Genomic DNA, 23,863 nt, shown 5'->3' with positions numbered 1-23,863 from the left:
GGCTCCTGTGTCACCTGCCAAGCCAGTGGCAAATCAAGTGGCACCACAAAGCCCCCCCTAATACCACTACCTGTGGTGGGGGTTCCCTTTGAAAGAGTAGGAATTGACATTGTTGGACCAATGGATCCTCAAACAGCATTTGGGCACAGGTTTATTCTGGTGGTAGTGGATCATGCCACGAGGTACCCAGAAGCTATTCCCCTAAGGACCACAACAGCAACTCTTGTGGCAAGAGCCCTCCTGGGAGTTTTCTCAAGAGTGGGTTTTTCGAAGGAGGTTGTCTCTGACAAAGGTGCAAACTTTATGTCTGGATATTTGACTGCTATGTGGAAAGAGTGTGGAGTGAACTACAAATTCACCACATCCTATCATCCACAATGCAATGGTCTAGTTGATAGATTCAGCAAGACCTTGAAGGGCATGATTAAGGGTCTCCCTGAAAAGCTCAGGCAGAGATGGGATATCCTACTGCCCTGCCTTTTGTTTGCTTATAGAGAGGTCCCACAAAAGGGGGTTGACTACAGCCCTTTTGAACTTGTGTTTGGGCACCCTGTCAGAGGACCCCTTTGTCTGGTGAAGGAAGGATGAGAGTTACCTCTCAAAGCTCCAAAGCAACAAATTGTGGACTATGTACTTGGTCTCCACTCCAGGATGGCTGAGTACATGAAAAAGGCATCCAAAAACCTTGAAGCTAGCCAGGAACTCCAAAAAGCCTGGCATGACCAAAAGGCTGTGCTGGCGGTTTACCAGCCAGGGCAGAAAGTGTGGGTGTTGGAGCCAGTGGCCCAGCAGCTCTCCAAGACAAATAGTCTGGACCCCACACTATTGTTAAGCAGAAAGGAGAGGTAACCTATTTGGTTGATCTTGGAACTCCCAGGAGCCCCCAAAGGGTGCTTCATGTCAACAGACTGAAACTATATGTTGAAAGGTCTGACATGGGCTTGCTCATGGCTACTGATAAAGGACAGGAGGAAGAGAGTGACCCTCTCCCAGACCTGCTCTCTCAGAACCCTGATGATGGGGCTGTTGATGGTGTAGTCTTGGCAGGCAGCCTCACTGATCAGCAGCAAGCAGAGGGACTGCAGGCAAGTTCTGCAGGCCTACAAACATATGTTTTCACTGACTCCAAGTCAGACCACCTGGTGCACTCATGAAGTGGACACTGGGGACAGTCTGCCTTTTAAAAGTAAGATTTATAGGCAACCTGATCATGTCAGGGACTGTATCAGGACAGAGGTCCAGAAGATGTTGGAGGTGTGAGTCATTGAGCCCTCAGAGAGCCCTTGGGCCAGTCATGTAGTCCTAGTGCCTAAACCTCACATCCAAGATGGTAAAAGAGAGATGAGGTTTTGTGTGGATTACAGCGGCCTCAATGCAGTCACTAGGACAGATGCCCACTCAATACCAAGGGCAGATGAGCTCATTGACAGATTGGCATCTGCCAAGTTTTTGAGTACATTTGACTTGACAGCTGGCTACTGGCAGATCAGACTAGCTGTTGATGCAAAAGCCAAGACAGCATTTTCAGCCCCAGGAGGACATTTTCAATTTGTGGTAATGCACTTTGGTCTGAAAAATGCACCTGCCACTTTCCAAAGGTTGGGGAACCAAGTCCTCTCAGGTCTGAATGACTACTGTGCAGCCTATCTTGATGATATTGCTGTCTTTAGCTCCACTTGGGAAGATCACCTGGTCCATCTGAAGAATGTTTTTGAAGCCCTGCAAATCAGGCCTAACTAACAAGGCTACCAAGTGCCAGATATGGCAGAGTAAGGTTTTCTACCTCGGCCATCTTGTAGGTGGAGGTCAGGTTCAACCATTGGAGAGCAAGATCCAGACCATAAAGGACTGGACTGCCCCCACCACCCAGACACAGGTCAGAGATTTCTTGGGCCTGACTGGGTACTACAGGAAATTTGTCAAGGGGTATGGTTCCATTGTGACACCCCTTAATGACTTAACTTCCAAGAAAATGCCAAAGAAAATTCAGTGGACAGTAAGCTGTCAAAAGGTATTTGATGACTTAAAGCAGGCCATGTGCACTGCACCTATTCTGCAAAGTCCAGACTACTCCAAGGAATTCATTGTTCAAACAGATGCTTCTGAGTTGGGTGTAGGTGTTGTTCTTTCACAACTGAATAAAGATGATCAAGACCAGCCCATTGCTTTTATTAGCAGAAGGCTGACCTCTAGAGAGAAACGTTGGTCAGCTATTGGGAGGGAGGCCTTTACTGTGGTTTGGGCCCTGAAGAAGCTGAGGCCATACTTGTTTGGTACTCACTTCAAGATTCAGACAGACCATAAGCCCCTCTTGTGGCTAAATCAGATGAAGGGTGAAAATCCCAAACTGCTCAGGTGGTCCATTTCCCTACAGGGTCGGACTTTACAGTGGAACATAGACCTGGGACTGACCATGCCAATGCAGACGGACTCTCCAGATATTTCCACTTAGAACATGAAGACTCAACTGGTCAAGGTTAGTTTAATGTCCCTACGTTTGGGGGGTTGTGTAGAAGAGTAGGATCTGCTTCCTATGGTCACCCCCACTTTTTGCTGTGATTCTATGGTTTTTCGACTTTAGTGTGGCTGTGGGCCTGCTAATCAGACCCACAGCGCAGCTGTTCTCTCTCTAAATTGATACCATGTACTTTTGGTACATACCAGATTGGGTATTGCGTCACCTTTATGAGCCCCTGTATAGTGTACCGTAGGTACCCAGGGCATACGTGCATCCAAAGCCTACCAGGGGCTGCAGCATGTATTATGCCAACCCTGTATGGCCATCCAAACTGACACCACAGGCTGATCACCCAGCTTGGGTAAGGTGGAATAATCACCCCTTACTTAGATATAGTATATCTATATCTACCTTATATATAGACACATAGGGCCCTATTCTCAGAATGAACTTAAGACTCAATCCTAAACTTACTACTATTTTGGTATTCACAGAATGAACTTACTACTTTGGTATTCACAGAAGTTAGGATTTAGGCTTAAGTTTGTCTTAAGACAGACTTAAGACAGACTTAAGGTAGGATGTTGTCTTAAACCTGTCTTAAGTCTGTCTTAAGTTTGTCTTAAGACAAACTTAAGACAAAATCCTAACTTCTGTGAATACCAAAAGTAGTAAGTTCATTCTGTGAATACCAAAAGTAGTAAGTGCATTCTGTGAATACCAGAATAGTAGTAAGTTTTGGATTGAGTCTTAAGTTCATTCTGTGAATCGGGCCCATAGTAACCTATAAGTCACTCCTATGGCCGGCCTTATCGATCCTGGAGGCAGAGTCCTTGGTTTTATGTGAGAGGATGCCCTAGCATGAGCTGAGCCCCCCTACAGCTTTCGGAACCATCTCCTTATAGCTGTTCTTTGATATAGCCATACCATATACTCTTAAGTGCATTATAATCCTCGCGGTTTGGCTTTATCAAAACATGTTGTGTAAGGTGTCAAACACTTTGGAATACTACCCCCCCCTCCCCCAGTCCTGGCGGCGGGGGTAGCATTCCACCCATCTAGAGGGTAGTTAGAGCTTTACCCGGTTAAAGTTAAACAGAGCCTCAGCATCACAAAATGGATGCTGCTGCCACAGACACGAGTCTGACCTCCTGCTGGCCCAAAATCTGGCAGGGGAGGCCTCGACAATAGGTTTCCTGTCCAGGGAGGTGCCAGCACCTCCCCATACAGGCTTTAGTGTATTGGGGCAGGAAGGGCTGCATTCAGAAATGCTTTTCTAGACACTGCCTGGGGCACACAAGGTGCTCGATGCATAGCCTGGTTCAAACCAGTTGCTGGGGCACTCCAGCCCCACTCTGGCACGAAACTGGACAAAGGAAAAGGGGTCTAACCCCCTTCCCGGGTCCACCCATAGGAGGGACCTAGCAGGTAATCCAGCCCCTTAACTGAATATAAGTATAGGAGCTGTGTCCCCAGGACTTTAGATTATCCTGGAACTAAACTTTGATACAGAACTCTTGGACCTTCGACATTCTATTCTGACTAAAAGACAGAAGATATCTCCCTTGTGGTCAAGGAGTGACCACCCTGTGCAAACAGGTACCACCAGTAACTTGCCGGACTGCTTTGTCGACGCTCCTGCCGGAACCGGAAGACTCAGCGACACAGTAACTGGACTTCCAGACTTCTCTGACTCCGACCCACACCCACAGCAAAGCTGAGACCCGTGGCGGACACGAGAGACGTGGGACTGAACACCCTGGACATCCTGCATTTTGCTAACTGCATCGACTCCTGAGGTAACTTGAAGTTGTGTATTGGGGCAGGAGAAGCCCCAGACCCGTGCACCATTTGCATCAAAACTCAGCCCTCCACACTCCACGAGTGCTGCGTGGGGCCTGCTCATGCATTTCAGCTTGACGCGCCTTCCCAGTTGCTAGCCCGTTGGCTAGTGAGCCCCCTGAAGACTTTTTTTTTAAATAAACTGCTTTCCTGGTAGCTCCAGCCTTGCTCCAGCTTCCGTGCAAAGAGGAAGCTCCCCAGACCTTACTGGTCTGCTCCGAAGCCAATCTTTACTTCCTGCATGGATTGCGTTTGCCAAGGCTTGTTGGGTTCAATCCAGATACCGACACAGCAGTCCACTAGATCCTTTATGGGACAATTTGAATCCAGCTCCTGGTTGTCGTCGACACCTCCTGGACCTCGTGGCTGCAGAGACAAGCTTCACCTCTTCACCTGAGATCATCGCGACATTGCCTGGTTCCTTCCTAGTCACTGGCTAGTGACCCAGGCTCTGTCCCTTCTGCTTTCAGGTTCTTCAGATCTTCGATCCACCCTTGGATCCACCCGGACACTTTTCCTCGGGTCGCCTGCAGCACTTCTTTGCAGATATCCATAGAAAACATCGAGGAAACCCGACACCGAAAGGCACCTATGCACCCCCTGGGTGAGGTAACACGAGCACTCCGGTGCTCCCGTGGGTCTTGACTCTCGAAGTGTCTTAGTCTAAAGGGGTTTTGTCGTAGTCCATTCGGAAGTGCCCTAAAACAGTAAATTTGTAACTTCTTTGTTTCCCATTATAAGTCAACGGAAACTCACTGCTGTGTTTAGACGCTGCACGCATCTCCCATGGGCCTCCTACTTACTAACCTTTGGTTGTTTAGTGTAGCCCCAGCGATTCCCTAGGCCCTAGGCCTACTTTCTATTCCTGTCGTGGTTCTTATACCAATATTTTAGTATATGGTTTGTGAGGCCCCTAAGGCATTACCGTACATTGTGCAACTTATTGTATGCTAATTAAGTAACTTGTGATGTACTTTTATCTCTGACCTCATAAAGAGTGCAGAGGGGTTGTGTTTAGAATAAATGCATATATATTTGATATATACCTTGTGTGGTGTCCTTTCATTTGGTATTCAAGGGATTATAATTGCTAAATCAGCTTGCTTCACATGCTCTCTGAAGTCTTAGCCTATTGACTGCTGGTCCATGCTACCACTAGGATAGCTTATCTATAAGGTTGACTTTACAACCACCATCAATAAGGGTCGATTAGACTGGTGCAATGTGCCCATTAGAACTAGTGGACATCATATGCTAGGCTAACTTCTCGCATTATCCACCACTAGCATGTTAGAAATGTATGTACACGACCCTCCCTTGGGCCTCCCTCCCAAACCCTTCACCGCAGGAGTGTTAAAAGTCATATAGCCGTTAATATGTATAGGATCCTACTCCCAGGTCTCCTGCAAGCACAGACTGTTTCAGTGCTTGCAATAAAGTCACACCACAGCGGATTTTGAATTTTCGCATGTAGCCCTGCGATGTTCCAAGAAATAATCCCAGCTGGACCTTGATCCTCAGATTCCTTTTACCCAAGTACAAAAGGGCAAAGAAGACGCTGTGCAGCCGAGCCTGGAAGACGACTACTGATTTGACCCTAGCCCTAACAGCCAGTCTCCTGCTCAAAGACCCTGAAAAGAAGATGATGCCTGTCCTGTGGCCACCGACTTCCAAGAACCCCAGGACGACTACCACACTTCAGTCAACATCAGATCTCCAGAGAAAAGCTACCCTGTCCAAAAGAAACTACAGAAAGGATTCGAGTGGTTCACCTGTCCTGTGAAGTCTCACCTGTGCTACTGCTGACCTCATCTCCATCGGTGGCTGACCTCTCCTGGACCCCACAAAGTCACCTGCAGCCTCTACACGAGTCCTCCTGATTGCGACTGGCTCCAACCAAAAGAATACGACACCAACAGGTACCCCTGCATCTTCAGCCGCCGGCCTTGGAGATCCCAGCCAACAATGCCTCAACCTCCTATGGCCCTCCAACGTACCTGCCCAGCCTCCTGGTCCGAGCCTGCAGCCTCGTTGTGCGACCGAGATTCCCCATTGAAACGCATTGGGTGCCCGACGCTGAATTTGCAAGCCTGCAACCGGACTCCCCTGTGCCGCTGGTGGTGTGGTTTTGATGCTGCCTTGTGGCCCCCATGATAATCTTAACCCCTGGGCCCTGAAAACGCAGGTACTTACCTTTAAACAGTGCCTATTGGAGGTGCCCCCAGTCTATATTAATTTACATTGGGCTCAATGACTTCTTCACGCGGCTACCCCAGTGCCGCTGGTGGTGCAGTACCTATCTTAAACTGAAACTTGCCCATTGTTGGTCACAACCCCTGAGGACTGGGACTGTAAGTCGAGTACTTACCTGCTAATGCATGACACTGTTTTCCTTCCATAGGCTTGCATTGCATTCTATCTCTTGCATAGAACTGTCTATCTCTCACATTGCTAAGTGCTACTGTTTCTGATTGACAAATACCAAAGTATGTTTAAGACTGTAAAAAATTTCTTCAGCCTTGCAAAAACAATTTTTACTGCAATTTTAAACTTGTTACTACTTTGAAAATTGTTACTTACCTGTAACTGAGTGTTCCTTGGTTCTAGAAATAAAATAACCAAAGAACAACTTTTTATACAAAACAATTGTTCTGGATTCGGTCTTTGAGTGTGTGCAATCATTTCTTGCCTGAGTGTGTACAATAAATGCTTAACACAGTCATCTGATACGCCTAACTGCTCACCACACTACCACAAAGAGAGCTGATAGTAATGATCTACTTTAGCCTCTGTAAACCTCTATGGATCCAGTGGACACTATGCACACTACACCCTACTGTGTTATGGAATATACAGAGGCAGCCTCCTACAACTACTTTGTGTCAAAGGGGGTGTTCTTGGGTGGTACATGGGCGTTCCCATGCAATCCCCCATGGTTTCTGACACAAATCCCTATCCACGAACATTCCTAGACAGAGATTGATCCAAATACCTTACGCCTACTCGAGGCAGGAGTAACAAGGAGAAATGTTTTCCTTTCTCCATATTTTTCCAACTTTGCAAGTGCGCTGGATTATACGGTACACTTACAGTGAGAAAGGTATTAACGTATACTTTTTGTACTGGAAAAGTCCACTTCACTCACTCACACTTTAAAACTTTAATGGGATAGATAATATGACAATCTACGTACATCAACACCCTAATGCCACATTAAGGGGAGCACAGGCTGAAGCTAAAAGTCATCTGCTCCTTGCGGACATGTCCTTGTACAGTGCCTCAGAACTTATGCCTCATTTCTAAGGTGTTGTCAGGAGCGACAGGCATGGCCTCGCAAGTAAGGGGCGGGCACACAAGGGGGGGGGGGAGGAGGGGGTGGACGCAGACAGCAAAAAAAAAAAGAAAATACATCTTACCTTGCTGCTGGGTCCTGCGTCTTCTCTCCAGCTCCCCTGTGTCCAACTCAAGGTCAGAACAGGAAGCAGGCAGCCAGGCTTCTTCCCCAAAGCCAATCACAACGTTCCTATGTATCATTGTGATTGGTCTGAGCGCTGTGACACGGCGCTCAGACAGAGGGTGGAGGAGTGGGCATGTTCCCCATGCAGGCTGCAAAGCATGTAGAAGGGTAAAGTGCGCATGACTGGGGCCGACCAAACAGTCATTGCGCACTCAGGAATGGACAAACCACTCCTCCCCCCCCCTGCTCCATAGGCAGAGCAGCCTCGCCCACCCACCCTCCGCCAAAGGAAAACATAAACGGTAATAACTAAAAGTTATTACCATTTAATGTTTTTGATTCACACATTGCGAGAAATCAGTGGGACGACACTCCTCCGCCCACATGGAGGAGCCGTCACTGTTGCTCTGGGCGATAGCAGATCTAGTTGTGTTTTCTGTGCACCGCTGAAGTTGTAAAAGAATGAGTGCTGATGCCCAAAGCTCTGTTTATAAAGTCCGGGGCCACTGAAATCAAATGTTGGGCCAGCAAATACCAAGGCTGCCCAGACTTCATTCCCCCTCCTGCGACCTTATCCAACTACAAGGCACTCCCTGACCCCTTTATCTCACTCCTGTTAATTCCTGCTTTCTCCCTTTGGGGTGTTTTTTCTCTTTCTCTGGTGTTTCTGGTTTGTCTTTCTCTCTCTTCATTTGGTAAACATCTAAAGCAGAACAATAAGTCCTGTGCCTCAAAAATCAGTGCTGGTGGCCCGCACCGGCAACCACCGGCTCAAATAAGCACAGCTTATGCGTGATCTCTGTCTCTTATCGTTTTCTAATCGCCACAATTATTGAAAAACTACAGGTCCCAGAATGCAAAGAAAATTCCAGAGCTGTGTGAGGTGCTCTCATCTGCCCTTGGACAACTCGAGGTGTGTCATCTTTTTCGGGTGCAGGGCGGAGTGTGTCGGGACCCCCTATCCTTTCCCCTTCACGCTGGAGAGGCATTGCTTTCCTGTTATTTCTAAGCTCCTCGCGAGTGTTTGGCACTCTCTTAAGTTTGGCCTTCGCACGCCCTGCCCCCACCTCTGCACCCATGTCTGGGACAGTCGGTCTCTGGCACAAAGCAGCCCCCATGGCTGCCAAGATCCCAGGGACGGAGTCTCGTGCCCGCTGCTTCCTTACATGGTGCATTTTCCAGGCATGCCGGAGTTCTGCACTCATCTCGTTCCCATGACGAGCCTCGTTCTCCCTGCTGGAACTCACCCCCCCCCAACCCCCGAGTAACATCTCATCCCAGGCCTGACTCTGATAAGAGAAGATGGCGCCTGGCGAGCACGTGACCAGAGGCAGAGAGCGAGAACGTGGGAAAGTGCTAAAACTTGCAGGGGCTAGAGCAGCGCTTGAAATGGAAATATACAAGTGTAGGCACTCAGGAGCCAAGGATTTACTACAGAGAAATACTGGTAGAGTCCCACTAAAAACATTGCACCACAGGTGAGAAGTGCTGGTACTCTCCCACCACAGATGAGAAGTGCCATTAGTCTCCCATTAAAAGCACTGCACCACAGGTGAGAAGTGCTGGTACTCTTCCATTAAAAGCACTGCACCACAGGTGAGAAGTGCTGGTACTCTCCCACCACAGTTGAGAAGTTCTGGTACTCTCCCATTAAAAGCACTGCACCACAGGTGAGAAGTGCTGGTACTCTCCCACCACAGATGAGAAGTGCCATTAGTCTCCCATTAAAAGCACTGCACCACAGGTGAGAAGTGCTGGTACTCTTCCATTAAAAGCGCTGCACCACAGGTGAGAAGTGCTGGTACTCTCCCACCACAGTTGAGAAGTGCTAGTACTCTCCCATTAAAAGCACTGCACCACAGGTGAGAAGTGCTGGTACTCTTCCATTAAAAGCACTGCACCACAGGTGAGAAGTGCTGGTACTCTCCTACCACAGTTGAGAAGTGCCATTAGTCTCCCATTAAAAGCACTGCACCACAGATGAGAAGTGCTGGTACTCTCCCATTAAAAGCACTGCACCACAGGTGAGAAGTGTTGGTACTCTTCCATTAAAAGCACTGCACCACAGGTGAGAAGTGCTGGTACTCTCCCACCATAGTTGAGAAGTGCTGGTACTCTCCCATTAAAAGCACTGCACCACAGGTGAGAAGTGCTGGTACTCTTCCATTAAAAGCACTGCACCACATGTGAGAAGTGCTGGTACTCTCCCACCACAGTTGAGAAGTGCCATTAGTCTCCCATTAAAAGCACTGCCCCACAGATGAGAAGTGTGGGTACTCTCCCATTAAAAGCACTACACCACAGGTGAGAAGTGCTGGTACTCTCCCACCACAGTTGAGAAGTGCCATTAGTCTCCCATTAAAAGCACTGCCCCACAGATGAGAAGTGCTGGTACTCTCCCATTAAAAGCACTGCACAACAGGTGAGAAGTGTTGGTACTCTTCCATTAAAAGCACTGCACCACAGGTGAGAAGTGCTGGTACTCTCCCACCACAGTTGAGAAGTGCCATTAGTCTCCCATTAAAAGCACTGCACCACAGATGAGAAGTGCTGGTACTCTCCCATTAAAAGCACTGCACCATAGGTGAGAAGTGCTGGTACTCTCCCACCACAGTTGAGAAATGCCATTAGTCTCCCATTAAAAACACTGCACCACAGATGAGAAGTGCTGGTACTCTCCCATTAAAAGCACTGCACCACAGTTGAGAAGTGCCATTAGTCTCCCATTAAAAGCACTGCACCGCAGATGAGAAGTGCTGGTACTCTCCCATTAAAAGCACTGCACCACAGGTGAGAAGTGCTGATACTCTCCCATCACAGTTGAGAAGTGCCATTAGTCTCCCATTAAAAGCACTGCACCACAGATCAGAAGTGCTGGTACTCTCCCATTAAAAGCACTGCACCACAGGTGAGAAGTGTTGGTACTCTTCCATTAAAAGCACTGCACCACAGGTGAGAAGTGCTGGTACTCTCCCATTAAAAGCACTGCACCACAGATGAGAAGTGCTGGTACTCTCCCATTAAAAGCACTGCACCACAGTTGAGAAGTGCCATTAGTCTCCCATTAAAAGCACTGCACCACAGGTGAGAAGTGCTGGTACTCTCCCACCACAGTTGAGAAGTGCCATTAGTCTCCCATTAAAAGCACTGCACCACAGGTGAGAAGTGCTGGTACTCTCCCACCACAGTTGAGAAGTGCCATTAGTCTCCCATTAAAAGCACTTCACCACAGGTGAGAAGTGCTGGTACTCTCCCACCACAGTTGAGAAGTGCCCTTAGTCTCCCATTAAAATCACTGCACCACAGATGAGAAGTGCTGGTACTCTCCCATTAAAAGCACTGCACCACAGTTGAGAAGTGCCATTAGTCTCCCATTAAAAGCACTGCACCACAGGTGAGAAGTGCTGGTACTCTCCCACCACAGTTGAGAAGTGCCATTAGTCTCCCATTAAAAGCACTGCACCACAGGTGAGAAGTGCTGGTACTCTCCCACCACAGTTGAGAAGTGCCATTAGTCTCCCATTAAAAGCACTTCACCACAGGTGAGAAGTGCTGGTACTCTCCCACCACAGTTGAGAAGTGCCCTTAGTCTCCCATTAAAATCACTGCACCACAGATGAGAAGTGCTGGCACTCTCCCATTAAAAGCACTGCACCACAGGTCCTTTACAAGACTGAGAGGTCCTTTAACAGGGTGTCCATACAGGTTGACTAGAGGGTTCAGGGGTGGGTTGAGGTAAAGGGAGGTGAGGGTGACTTGAGGATTCGGGGGCAGGTAGAGATAAAGAATAAAAATAAAAGCCCTACTGCAAAATTAAACAAATCATAAACATGTTCGTTATTTTTTGCAAACAGATATTAGAAACAGATCCATAGAGGTCAGTACAAAAAAAGCTGCAGTAGCTCGAAACGTGTAGAAGCATGCAGAAAGATTCCCGCTTTTCTCTATTTAGGGAGTGTGAAAAATAAACATGTTCTCTCTGCTTGTCATTGTAAGCTAAACAATAGAGCAGAAGAAAGAAAGGCAACATCTGCTTTCATTGCTATAAACAGCTGCTTCAATTATGCTTTGCGACCTGGCCTCTTTCACCTTGGCTGCCAGCTCTGGCAGCAGGCATTGTGACTTCAGAATTCAACTGTAATAACTCACAATAGTTGAGTTGTGATGTCTTTCCCTTATAATTGGTGACCCGGTCGGGTCAGAAGTCCCCGATTACAAAAAAATAAAATACTGGCGTTTTTACAGGGATTACAGAATCCTGTGTATTATAAAGGAACAACATTAGAATCCATCTGTAATAAATGATTGCAGTCGAGTTCTGACGACACAATGCCTGCTGCCAGAGCCAGGAGCTGAGGTGAAAGGCAGGTTAGGTCACAGAGCAGCTGTTTAAAGCAATGAAAACTAAACATTGATTTACTTTCTTCTGCTCTATTTTTCTCGATTACTAGCATAAAGTACATGATTATATTTTGCATTGCTTTGACAATTATTACATTTTTTTTAAATTGCTGCATGTTTCCACAAATTGTGAGCTATTGCAGCTTTTTTTAGAAAACAAAAATTGACTTGCATTAAACAGTTTTTAATATCTTTCTGCAACAAATATCTACCAGTTTTTGATTGGTTTACTTTTGCAGTAGAGCTTCTATTTTTACTCTACATGTTTGCAAACATGATCTCTCTTTCATATGAAAGAGCTACACACCAATGTTGTAAGTGATTTGTGGTAAAGGTGATTTTTTGACCATGTATTATAAGGGATAAAGTATTCCTTGCCGTACATGATAAGGATATTGCATGTCATGTCATGTCCAAGTTCTCAAACCTTATAAAGTTTTTGGAGTTTGGCCTCATTCTTCTCTATGGTTATGGAACTCCTCGTTGACTTGCAATATCCTTATCATGTACGGCAAGGTGTATTTTATCCCTTATATTATACGTGAATAGGAAAACTTCCAGGAAGCAAGCAGATTCATGAGCTAAAGAATATGCTACTGCCGCCATCCATACCCAGCCATCGACTGCTATCCAGTCAAACACAGACACTCCACATGAAAACTCCACCATTCCAAACCCTTTGCTACAACTACACACAAAGAGCATCTCCATATCAACCAGCCTAGGACGGGGCAGGTAACAGCAGTGGGGCCACGTAGGGGAGCAATTTCGAGGGACGATGCAGAGGGTAAATTAATTATTTATTTAATTTTCCCACTGCATCGTCCCTCGAAATCCCCCCTCCTGGCCCCACCGCTGTTACCTGCACAGACCGCGGCTGATATCAACCGACACACACATGCATAATCTTCTTATAAGTCAACTAAGGTCCTTTTTAAAAGTAAAACAGAGGAACAATCCTAGGAATGAGCTAACCCGACCAAAGTCAATCCTTCCAACTATTTGTAAAGTGACTTATCTGACCACAAAAATACCCCTTCAAACTTCTTTGGAAGAAATGTATTGTGTACACTCTGTCTCAAGCTAAACTCCCCTAAATTGGAACCAGTTTCCAAACTCCTAATATTGATATGACCTTCAGTGTTAGGAGAACTTCCAAGAAAACCCACATGCAGAAGCACATTACTAACATTTCTACTTCCTTCATTTCCCGTACCATCCACAGACACCCTACCTCTCCAAAGAGAAACTCTATCCATTTCCACACTTTCTCTCCTTTCACTCTCACTGCTCTCTTGTAAATTCAATTACATTTGAACGAAAAGCCCACTCTGGCAACCCCTTACCACTGTTTCTCTGCTTCTTAATCCTCACCAATTGCCCTACTTGAATAGGCGCCTCGGTTAGTTGGACATCCTCAACTTTGAATTCATTTTAGTTTTTATTTCCTCTTTCACCTTCTGTATCGGAGTATAAGTTACCTTTAGATCCAAAGCTACTACCATAACCATGCGCTTCCTTAACCACAGTGGACACTATCTCAAACCGGAAAGCCTTCTCCGTGAACATGAATACAATCGGTTAAATGGTCAACAGTAGTAGGATACTCTAACAACATAGACTGCAAGCTCTTCCTCTGACCAAGTCCTGCATTACAGGCTAATTGGATTGTTTCTTTAACCCCTTAGCTGCGGCGGCTATTCCGCCACAGGGCTAAGGAGGAGGGGGGGCCACGCGGCGATCCCGTACTAGTGATGGAACCGCTCCATCACGAGCCTCGGGTGTGCTGTTCTTGTGACGGAATGGTTCCGTCACGGCCCCGCCCGCTTAATAGAACGCGCCGCACAGGCGCAAAATCAGTGCCGCGCAAGTGCCGCGAGCGGGCCGTGACGGAACCGTTCCGCCACAGCACAGCCCACCTGAGGCTCGTGACGGAACGGTTCCGTCACGAGCACGCAACGGGTTAAACATCCTATTGAAACTCTCAGCCTGACCATTTGCCTTGGGGTGATGTACAGACATTTTTCGATGATTAATTACCAAATTCTCCAGATAATTTTTGAAGCAGATGCTCGAAAATTGAGGACTATTTTCAGACACTAAGCTTTCCGGAATCCCTTCTCGAGAAAAAACATAATCTAAAAACTCAGTGATATTATTGGTCTCCATCTTATATGTCATTCTGATCTCTGGCCATTTGGAAAAATAATCAATTAAGACAATTCCAAAAGCTTCACTTTGGGGCAACACAGCAAACGGACCAATGGCATCAATACCCACTTGCCTCCATGGCCATTCTGGAACTGCCACAGGACAAGATTCTAACTTAATATTCTCGGCAGTCTTATTGCTTTTCATGCTTGTGCAACAATGCCTAACCTAGTTATCAAAGACAGCATCCATGGATGGCCACCTATTGCACCTTTTTTGATGGAAGACATAATACCACAATGGCCTTCATGGCATAGCCTAATGAGCTTTTTTCTGAAATGTCTGGGTGGAAAAATGTTATCACACCTTGAGACCATGCCATTCATAACACACAATTCAGCTTTCACATTCAGTGGAACAAAACTCCACTACCTTTTGAATTCTGGGTTAAAAATGATTCCCCTTTCCCAATTTCCCTCAGAAATCATGTTTGTTTCATTCTAGACATCCAGGAATCATGACAGCTATTTCTAGTTTACACTCCACCTCATCAAAATAATGTATATCAGAACCTATAGCTGGCAGTCTAGACATGCAATCCGCATCACATTCCTATATCCAGGCACATACGTCAACTCTGTAATGGACAGCTTGCAACTTACTGGCTGATCTACTCAACCTGGCTGTTAACTTTTAGCCCCCACCGGGACATACAATGTTCACTAAAGCCTTGTGGTCAGTCCTGATAACAAAGCTCGCACCCCATATGTATGATCTCTAATGCTGAGATACCCATGCACAAGTCAACAATTCTTTTTCAATTACAGAGTAATTGTATTCAGCTTCCTTTCAAGTTTTGGCTCCATAAACAAGCACTCCTTCCTTCTCTCCATCTCTTTGCATTAAAACCCTTCAACACCTGCAGCCCATCATCCTCACAAGTCATGTGCTCCTTTCATGCTGATGGAGCAAGGATTCGCACGTAAAGCGCCTTGCTCTAATACAAGAACCTCGCCTAATGTATAATCCTATTAAAACATTTGTTCGTCATTTATTATACGTTTTCCCAAACACGCGGGTGTCCCCAGGATGCTTGCTCGTATGTCTTTTCCATATTAACGAAGCTTGCACTAAAGAATCGGCTGCTTTGCTGGAATTCAGTCTGCGCATGCGTCGGTCATACCCATGTGATGTGACGCACTCGCATTCTGGAGGGATTGTATTGCACATGCGCACTGATGCAAAAATGGCCGCTTGTCTCTCACCACGCTTTCTGCGTGCCACTGCTGCTTCAGCCTATCTGTCTTTTCGCACTAAACAGTAATGCTATAGTTATTATAAAATAAGGGATGGTTAGAATTTCATCATGGTATACAGTGTGATCATTTTATATGTGATTTTAATTTGTTCTCGCTTACTTTTCATGTACCGCGTCTCTGGGGCTGGGAAATCGGGAGCGGAGCCATACTTGAGGCTCTGCTGGGCACCATCACGTGACCGGAGAGAAACTCCATTGCGCAGAAGCTGAAACAAGCCAGCTGGCTCCTGAAGCACAATGCGCCTGAGAAAGTCTCTGGGAAGACGAGATCTCACCTTGGAAGAAGCAATACTGTTGCTACCTATTGTGAACTTTTACTATACTGCTGTATTCTATGCATGGGAACGTGAACCCAAGGGGCGGGTAGGAAAATTTTAATATTTGAGATGAGAAAGTTGAATTCTAGGAGGTGGTAATGACCGCACCACCTCTCCTGACCAATCATAATGTGGGAAACTGTCACTTGCAACATTAGGGGGTGATCTGAGGGACCCCAAAATAGTATAATTGCCCTAGTTTAGCTTAGGAAAGTTGTCCGACTTGTCCGAGTAGCAGACCTGTCACTGACCCTACGAACTCTATAGGTGCTCAATCTGAGAGTGCTGCGGAGCACTCTGTCCATACTTTCCACAAACTCCTAAGGGGTGGAAATAGTCCTAAGTGCTGGCGAAGCACTTTGCTGGGAAATTCGAAAACCCAATCGGGGTTACTGGCGGATTACTTGCAGGAGAGGGGGTAACGCAGGCGTTGCTGTCCGAAGCTGTGGGTGTTGGTCGTACCCTGGGTGGCCCAGTCTTGACCCAGAACCTGAGGGGTATCCTGTCCTGACTGCCCGTGAGCTGTACCTGCTCACACTTTGGCATTCCTTTTCTGAGGGTCCTTGTCCCTGTCCTTCCAACTGACCCGTGGCCAGGGTTGGTCTTCATTCTGAACTAGGTAAATATCAGTCTGTGGGTTTGCGTCTCTCTTACTCTTTTTCTCTCTCTCCATTTTCTTAATAAAGCACTCCTGCCTGTGATATTGCTCTATCATCTTGAAAAGCAAGTTATATTCCATTGTTTGTTAGAATTGTTCCACTTCTCTCCCCACCTTTAGGGAATTGCCAAACTGTTATATTTTATTAGTATGTTCCTATTTTTCCCCTTCCTTTAGTACGATTGCTGTGAACTTAGCAAGAATAGTTTAAAGATTTTAGGTTAAGTACATGTTTTTTTAGGTCCCATCCATACTCTATGTCCTAGTATTAAATTGCAGTGACTAGTTTTGTTCTAAAAATTCCTACCTTTAGTCTTCCCATTATACTCAAATGGTCCTAGTCTTAATACACAGTTATCTGGTATTTTTGATTTTGATGTGTGACGTATTATTCTGCTTATCGCTTTTTGCCTTGGCATATTCTCTTTGAACTTATATATAAACTTTTAAACCTCATCGGTGTCTGTGGTCATTTTACAAGAAAATTGTGGATAAGTATGTTTTGAAGCATAAAGAGTATTTTTCCTAGGATCCCTGTCTACTATTTTCCCTAATAGCTCCAGATCTGTCATATGTATTTGTGCCTGGGGTAAGTCAGGTACATGGTAAGCCGAGGTGTAAAACCAAACCTTAATTGCTCATAGAAGCGTGCAACAGAAACCATCACCCAGTTCACCCCAAATGTCAATGGTGTATTAAATTAGTGCACGCCAGGGCCCAGTGCGTGTAAGTAATTGGTGAACTTGGTGACCTGGGGGAACTGCGCGCTCTATCAGTAATTTTCTGGTAAGCAGAGGATGGTTTGGACTAGTTAGATTAGGTAGACAGGGTAGTTGATAAACAAACCGTGAAAATAAAATGTGCTGCTGATTTTCTACTGTATTGGTTCAAATATTTTGAAATGTTTTTAGGATTTATATGTAAATGTATATGATTTTGCATTATTGCTATAAATGTTATATTAACCGGAAAATTGTTTGTGAATGTTCAGTGTAGTTCGAATCCCCGGGGAAGTATTTAGCTAACGGTGAGCAGAATCCGGTTAGCTGTTGAAGTCACTAGGTTTGAGTCATTAGTGCAGGGTTAAGAAAAACTGGAAGCACTAATTAGGACCTTTGTTTGCATCTGAATAAATGATAGCTACGAGTCCGTTATAAAACTTTCATTGCGATATCACCTAGTAAGGGTCGCATACGGAAGGAGTAGTAGGGTCTCCGAGGCTTGTCTGGTAAGTAAAATAGTTCACTGGTGAAATCCCGGCTCAGTACATATCCCTGACAGAAGTGGATGAGTCGGAAGAATAACGGGTTCTATATTACTCGTGTGTGAGGGTAGGCAAAGAAGTCTACCTAGAGTGAATGAAAAGTAGACAGAAGTGGTTTACTAGCAGCGAAAGAAAGTTCTTTTATCTCTTTAGAACACTCAGACATAGTGGCAGACGTTGCGTGTTGTTAACTAAAATTTGCATTCGCACTTTAGAGAGAGTAAAAAGTTTCCGTTACCTTGTGAAGGAGGGAGTCGGTCGAAAGACTGCTCTGACGTCACTCCGTGCCGCGCTGGTATTGGTCGAAACAGCGGGTGTGTAGTGAAGCCGAATTTGTGAAGGAGGGGTGAGTGCTGAAGCGTGAGACTCTGTCTTGCGAAAAGGCCGCGCACCCATTGGTTAAGGATTTTGTATTCTCTAAGTTGATTGGTTACTACGAAATAGAAGTCGCGCTAGCATTGGAAGCACAAAGGTAAACAAAATTAATCAGGCCGAGTTAGAAGAGAGTCTGGAAAATTATATGTGGTATCCAGATTTTATACCAAATCCAAAGTATCTAGGATTTCATAAGGATCAGATTTTGCGAGGTAGACCACACATGATGTATGGAATAAAAAGGAAAATGTCATTTACTGATAAAATAAAGAATTTTTTCAAAACTGATAAACCCATTAGAACGAGGGAAGGTGTGCTCATTCCCCCGCCAAATACTCCTGCCTCTTTCATGATGTTTGATAAAGGGTATTATACCTGTGTCTGGCTAGAAAACTGGGCAAAGTATACTGCAGATGACGGAGTCCTAGCATTTCCTGTTGAAGGTACATTTAATGATCGGATCCTGTTTAACCTAAGGACCCGCATGAATGAATTACACCCTAGACCTAGGTTAACCCAGTACGAAGCCCTGGAGGAATGGGAGATTGAGGCTCTGGAGAGAGATAGACCCCGGATGGACAAGGGAATAAGTAAATGGTATCCGAGGGTTCAAGCGCAAACCAAAGAGCAGAAAATGAAACAGTGGAGGCAAAACATGATGACAGAAGGATTGTTTCCAATGATGGGGGTGTTAGAAGAGAGGAAAGGAAAAAGTAAAGAAAAGACCCATCACTTAATGCCCGTGGGGGACTCAGAGGATGAACACCTAGAAGATTTGTTAATGAAAAACCCACCTCCCTATGTTGCAGAATCAGAACCTGTGCAATCTCCAAACCCATTTTCAAAATATCCCAGATGTAGGAGGGATAGTGATACAGATGGAACGGGTACAGACAGTAAAACCAGTGACGGGGATGGGTTTTGTAGACCTAAATCTACGGTCCCAAATTATCAGCCGTTCGGAGAAGGTCCACCCCGATTGGTCACTCCGACTGCTCCAAGTATTTATCCTCCCTTGGTACCTCAGGTATTGCATGACAATTCTGCAGAAAAGGCTTTACGAGAAAAGGAAAAGGAGACCCTGGCTAGACAGCGAGAGGATTTAGTTCGAACCATTGCCCAGATACATCCCCATCCTGATTCCCTGACTATTCCAGTAACTATTGGTCCAGCTATTCCTCTGTATAGGGATAACCTGGCCAGTCCTCGTCCTCCTGTTATCTCCCCAATAGTACCTACTCCTAGCTTCCCACCCTCGAGAAAGGAAGTAGTCATAGATGACGATCAAGAGAGTGAATGTGAATCAGTGGTTCTGATGGATTTGCCCATTAGGGAACCTAGGACTAGCATGTCGGGGGCAAGAAGTCAGAGTAGGCCAAAAGAGGTGTTGATCGAAGGTGCATCTGGGGTTAGGAGTGCCACAGTAGTATCCCCAGAAGAATTAGAGAGATGGACCAAAGAGCTGGAGAAAGAGACCACTCCCCAACCAAAAGCATTAGAAATATATAAATTAAGAATAGAAATAGAAGAGATGATGGCTGGAAATGTGGGAGTGGAACGCCTAAACTCCTTCAATGAGGAAGAGTTGCTGTTCATCAGTAAAAATCTTACCCGAAACGCTAGATTGCTCCACGAACGGTTAATGGACACTGCCACAGAAATGGGAATAGATGTCAGTCGCTCTAAAATTCTTCAGAAACCCTACCGAGTAGATTTTGCAGACAAAGACTTAGAAAGCTTGAATGTGATGGGAAAACAGATCCAGATAAAAGAATTATTAAAGCTCTTGCAGAAATGGGGGGATGTGGGAAAATGGAGAACCCGGTGGGCAAAGAAAAAGGAAGACAGTAGAGCAAAATCACAAGCGTCAGAATATATGCTGAAAGAAGTAACTCCCGCAGAAAAACTGTGTCCCATGAGAGAGGTCCCGGGAGGAAAGTATGTCCATGTCCCTTGGTCTCGACAGGATATTGTGTCATTTACAAATGACTTTCCGAAATTGCGGGAAAAACCTGTTGATTGGTACAGGCAGGTTGAACGCTTTATAAAAGTTCAGAAATGTCTTCTGAAAGACCTGGATGGGTTTTTCGACATTGTGGTCCCTGTAGATTTGTGGACCGACTGCAAAATTGAAATTGATTGGCCCAGTGAAGAATTTCCAAGAGATGAGAAAACAGGGGCTCCCGCACCTGAAGTAATGAGGAAGTATGAGCAAGTCATACAATACCTGAAGAAAAAGGTGCCAGCAAAGGAGACGGATTGGACCCGAATAGATAGAACCACCCAGGAACGTGATGAAACTGTGCATTCCTTTTATGAAAGGTTACTGCAGGTATTTAAAACTTACAGTGGTATCGATAATGTAGACATGAAAGACATGACCCATTTCAGTTACAGATTTGTGCTAGGATTAAGGCCTGAAATATCACAATGGATTCGAGATAATAAAATCAGTTGGCAGGGAAAACCCATAGATGATGTCCTGAAGTATGCAAAATACTGCGAAGATGAAATCGAAAATAAAAAGAAGGCTCTCAAAGAAAAGGTCATGTGGGCACAGGTGAAATTAGCTGAACAGCAGGAGAAACAGTTAAGTAAATTGACTTCTAGTAACAATATTCAGAATGCCACTGCTGGGGGAGGAGGGAAGCCCCGAGCTAAAATGAGTCGGGAAGAGGCCATGAAGAAGTTTCCGTGCCACGGGTGCGGCCAGATAGGGCATTGGAGAGACGAGTGTCCACACCTGCAGGCCGGTAATGCCCCTGTAAATGGTTTAACTCCACAGGTGCAGAAAGAGGGGACAAGAAAGAACCAGCAACAGGTAAAATTACCTCCAGTACCTCGCGGTCCTAGACAAAATTTTAAGAATCAGGGTCAGCAGAATGAAAGGGCAGAAGTATGGGAAGTCGAGAATGAAAGCGATGCAGTCATACCACAGTACTTGTTAAATGACACCTTCCTCTATGAAAATCAAGATTGATGGGGCCTGAGAGGGGAGGACGAGGAGTGCGTGCTTGGCGCCTCCTTACCGGTAGACCAGACTGGACCATACATTGAAGGAAAGGTTGAGGGAAAAGACGTCACCTTTCTGTTGGACACTGGTGCTACCAGATCTACTGTAAGAACAGTGGATGTTCCTAACCTACCCCTCTCGGGAGAAGCGATCCAAGTAGTGGGTGTCTCCAATCAAATAATAAGTACCCCAGTAACTGAACCAATGGAAATTACTATAGGAAATTTCAAAGAAATGCACAGATTTGTAGTCTGTGATTCCAGTCCCGTGAACCTGTTAGGACGTGATTTGTTGTGCAAGATGCATTGTACCATCTACTGCACACCAAAGGGCGTCGAAATACAGACCCCTGATGAAGATGGTCTGTACAAACTGATGTTGGTCAGACAAGATTCTGATATCAAACCTTTAACAGTTGAGGATTTACCTGAAGAACTCCAGTTAAGAGTAGTTCCAGAAGTGTGGGATTTCACAGGAAAAGATGTAGGCTTAATGGCAAATGTGGACCCAGTTAAAATAGCAATAAAAACGAATGCTGTATACCCCAAAACCAGACAGTACAAAATGAGTGCAGAAGTGAAAGCAGGAGTAGCGACTGAGATTACCAGGTTGCTCGAAGCAGAAATAATAGAGGAAGTGATGAGCAGTCCCTGTAATTGCCCATCATTGGGATCAAAAAGCCTAGTGGAAAGTACCGGGTGGTGCAAGATCTGCGCAAGGTAAACCAAATTGTTGTGCCTTGCTGTCCGGTTGTGCCTAACCCTGCAGTGATACTATATCAGATTACCTGGAATGCAGAATGGTTCACTGTCATCGACCTGTGCCATGCATTCTTTTCCATCCCATTGCATCCAGAAAGCAAGTTCCTTTTCAGTTTTGAATTTGACAGTCATATCTATGTCTGGAATCGTGTCCCCCAGGGGTACACTGAAAGTCCATCGATTTTCAACCAGATACTAAAGAAGTGCCTTGAAACTCTAGTGCTGCCGAGAGAGTCTGTTTTGGTGCAGTACATAGATGACCTATTAGTGGCATCTAAAACCCAAACGGACTGTGTCACCGACACAATTGCCTTGTTGAATCACTTAGGAAAAGGAGGACATAAAGTGTCACCTGACAAGTTACAATTTTGCAAAAACTCAGTGAAGTATCTGGGGCACCAGATAGAAAAAGGAATCAGGAAAGTTACTACAGAAAGAATCAAAATAATTAAAGCAATGGAACTGCCCAGGACTCAGAAAGAGGTGAGAATGTTCCTAGGAGTTGTGGGTTACTGTAGACAATGGATTGTAGGATTTGCAGCGCTAGCAAGACCCCTGATAAAAATGACCAAGAAAGGAGTAGAAGACCCCGTCAGCTGGGACAGTGAAAGCATGAACGCTTGGGTAACATTGAGAAACTGTCTATGTACCGCTCCTGCATTAGGTATGCCTGATTACACCAAGCCCTTTGAGCTATTCTGTGACACAAGAGAGAATTGTGCTCTTTCAGTCCTGACCCAGGAGCACGGATTAGTTAGACGACCAGTGGCCTATTTTTCGGCCACCTTAGATCCGGTGGCTGCTGGATTACCTGGATGCTTGAAAGCAGTTGCTGCTACTTGCGTCAGTCTGGAACAGAGTGAGAACATTGTCATGGGACATCACGTCACTGTATATGTTCCTCATTCTGTTGTAATCCTACTGACCAGAACTAAGACCCAGTACCTCACACCTAGTCGGCTGACTAAGTATGAGAGAATCTTGATTGGTGCTGAAAATGTAACCATTTCCCGGTGCAATGTCCTAAACCCTGCGACGCTGTTACCTGTTCCTCTGGATGTAGAAATTGGAGAGGAAGGGGAACATAATTGCATCGATTTAACTGAGTTCAGTACAAAGCCCCGTCCGGACATCCGTGAAATAGCGTTACTTGATGGGGATAAGACAATGTTCGTGGATGGCTCATGTTTGAGACATGAGAGTGGGAGTCTGAGTGCTGCCTATGCTGTGGTTACGTTGACAGAAACCATAGAAGCATCTTACCTGAGCGAGGTGAAATCGGCACAAGTAGCAGAGCTCATCGCGTTATCCAGAGCATGTAAGAGGGGTAAGAACAAAAGAATAACTGTTTACACCGACAGCCAGTATTGTTTCGGGGTTGTTCATGACTTCGGCCAATTATGGCTGCAAAGAGAATTCATGACTTCCTCAGGCACCCCTATCAGAAATGGAAAGGTGGTGCATAACTTACTGGAAGCTATCCAATTGCCCAAAGAATTGGCTGTGGTCAAGTGTGCAGCTCACAAATCTGGGAATGATGATGTGACCGCCGGTAATAGGTACGCTGACCAAATTGCACAGTTTTGTGCCCGATACCATATGTCACTCCAAATTGCGTTGTGGGGTGGAACCAGCTGCCAACTTATGTTGTTTGAGAATGTGTCAACGTGGGAAGAATTAAAGGATTTGCAACAGGCAACAGACAGGCAAGAAAAAGGCAGGTGGGCAGCAGATGGATGCAAATTAAGAGATGATGGTGTGGTGGTAAACTCGACTGGGGTGCCTGTACTGCCTGATAGCTTGATCGACCCCATGATCAGAATGATACATGAACCAACACATATGGGA

This window comes from Lissotriton vulgaris, chromosome 8 (assembly GCF_964263255.1).
Source record: "Lissotriton vulgaris chromosome 8, aLisVul1.2, whole genome shotgun sequence".
Taxonomy (NCBI): Eukaryota; Metazoa; Chordata; class Amphibia; order Caudata; family Salamandridae; genus Lissotriton; species Lissotriton vulgaris.
The sequence above is the reverse complement of the archived record's forward strand: the minus strand, read 5'-3'. Positions refer to the sequence as shown.